The 2,495-nt window shown below is 55.4% G+C and overlaps 1 pseudogene; it reads left to right on the plus strand.

The window, feature by feature from the left end:
• The first annotated feature begins 526 nt into the window (after positions 1 to 526).
• On the plus strand, positions 527 to 1,907 carry LOC119524299 (annotated as a pseudogene).
• Positions 1,908 to 2,495: the final 588 nt, after the last annotated feature.

Here is a 2,495-nt window from a genome sequence, read left to right on the forward strand (position 1 = left end):
GAAATGCCCCTTGTTGGATACTGAGGGGCCTGGGTGGGCGCACTAGCATGTTTCTGGGTCCTGGAGCACAGACCCTTGGTGGTCAACCTGCATCCTTGTCCTGCGTTTCTATTTGCCGCCTCCAGACTCTCTCGGGCCTCCTCTTCCCCACCCACAGCCCCAGCACCAGGCAGAGATCCTTCCCGTTGTCTCTGTCCTCTCACACTGAGACCCCAGTGTCGCCCTTGCCCCACACTGACTTCCCTCTCGCGGCCCCACAGGCCGCACTTCCCACCCTCAGCTAGATTCGCACCCCGCCCTCGCCTCCAAGCTTCTCCCGGACTCCACTCTCTTAGGCCAAGCTCTTCGATAGACTCCACCACCTCCTCGTCCGCCGACGCGACCTGAACTGGGTAGGCTCTTATGCCTCGCAACCCTTGATTTCCCCGCGCCCCGTCTAACGCGGAGACACCACCTTCCTCGGCAACGCCACGGCTAACACAGATATTACGTGTCGCCGCCGCGGCCTCTCGCCCATCGCCCCACCATGTTTCCCAAGCAAACAAGTAGCAGGAAGCGGAAAGCGCCCGCCACTGAGGCAGGTGCTGGGAGGTCATCGTCGCAGGACTTGCGGCGGCTGACGGAAAGGGGCTGCTGCTGTCCAAGAAACAGAAGCGGCCGGCCTCGCGGCGCTCTCTGGTGCACTACCTGAAGGGCCGCGAGGTGGGTGCTCCGGGCCGCGCCAGGCTCCTGGGCCTCGAGGGCCAGCTGCGCGGCTATGCGGTGCAGAAGCTGCCCGAGCTTCTGATGGAGAGCAAGCTGTCGCTGGGCACCTTCAACAAGCTGTTCGCGTCGCAGTGGCTGAACGCCAGGCAAGTGGTGTGCGGCACCAAGTGCAACACACTCTTTGTGGTGGACATGCAGTCGAGCCAGATCACTCGCATCCCCCTGATGCGGGATGGGGGGCCCAGACTGGCCTGGGCCCAGCCGAGCTGCTGCATCCACGCCATTGAACTGAACCCCTCCAAGACGCTGTTGGCCACGGGGGGCGAGAACCCCAACAGCCTGGCCATCTACCAGCTGCCCACCCTAGATCCCGTGTGCCTGGGTGACCGCCACGAGCACAAGGACTGGATCTTCACCATCGCCTGGATAAGCGACACCGTGGCTGTGAGCGGCTCCCACGACGGCACCATGGCGCTGTGGCAGATGGACCCTGACATGTTCAGCGGCAGCATCGTCTCCCACAACGACGTGGGGCTTCCCGTGTACGCCCACAACCGTCCGAAGGACATGGAAACCATTCCCGGGGCCATCACCAAACCCACCAATTGCAAGGTGCGGGCCTTGGCCTTTAGCGGCAAGAACCAGGAGCTAGGATCAGTGTCCCTGGATGGCTACTTCCACCTGTATAAGGCCAGAAGCACCCTAACCAGGCTGCTGTCATTCAGGCTTTCTTACTGCCGCGAGAATGTGTGCCTGACCTACTGCGATGAGTTGTCCCTGTAGGCAGTGGGCTCCCAGTCCCAAGTCCCTTGAATCCGCGCCAGCACCAGCAGAACATCCGGCCCCTGTGCTTGTGAGAAGGTGGCACCGGCGTGCGCTCGCTGAGGTTCTACCATTATGTCATCACTGTCGGCACAGGCCATGGCTCCCTGCTTTTCTGTGACATCCGCACCCAGAAGTTCCTGGAAGAGAGGGCCTCAGGCAGTACAAACTTCTCTCCTGGTCCTGCAGGGAGGAAGCTCAGGCTCATCTCTGGCAGAGGCTGGCTCAACCACTATGACCTTTGGGTGAACTACATTGGCGGCATCGGCGAGTTCCCCAATGCGCTCTGCACCCAGTGCTACAATTGGCCAAAAATGAAGCTCTTAGTGTCTGGAGAGCTTCTGCCTTTAGGTTTCCACGGAAACTATGAAGGCCTTTAGAGCTAAGGACAGCCGCCTTGTTCTCAAAGTGCACAGATTTACCTTCCTGTTCCGTCTCACTTTCCTACACACTGACTTTGTGCTTTTTAATTTGTGTGGCTTTTGTCTTCCAAGTGGAACACACCGAGTTTACCTGTGCTGAGACTATTAGAGGGAGAAAAAGAGAGATCTGTCCTTTGGGCAATCAAAATTGGTTTTAAGACTTTTCTGCACCTCCCCCAACACCATTTTTTTAACAGTTGCTGTATGTGTCCTTATTACATACTACTATATTGTAATGTATGACATTTTATTTTTTTATTATTGTTTTTTTTTTTTTGCCTTCTCCATCAGAGAATATTGATTAATCCTGAATTGTGCTCGCTCTTTGAGTAATTCATATATGCTCTTTCTTTAGGCTGATGCAGATGTGGACCCCACTACAATTCAGTACTTCTGTTTTAGCAGCATTTCAATAATATGTTCAGGTCTTTTACGCATTTCAGATGTGTGATATTTCAGGGAAAAATGTATGCTAAAAAAGTGTCCCATGGTCTGATCTGAGGAACTACCTGTATTTATAGCCTTGCATCCATTAGAAAATGTATT

Source organism: Choloepus didactylus, chromosome Y, assembly GCF_015220235.1.
Source record: "Choloepus didactylus isolate mChoDid1 chromosome Y, mChoDid1.pri, whole genome shotgun sequence".
In the NCBI taxonomy this organism is placed as follows: domain Eukaryota; kingdom Metazoa; phylum Chordata; class Mammalia; order Pilosa; family Megalonychidae; genus Choloepus; species Choloepus didactylus.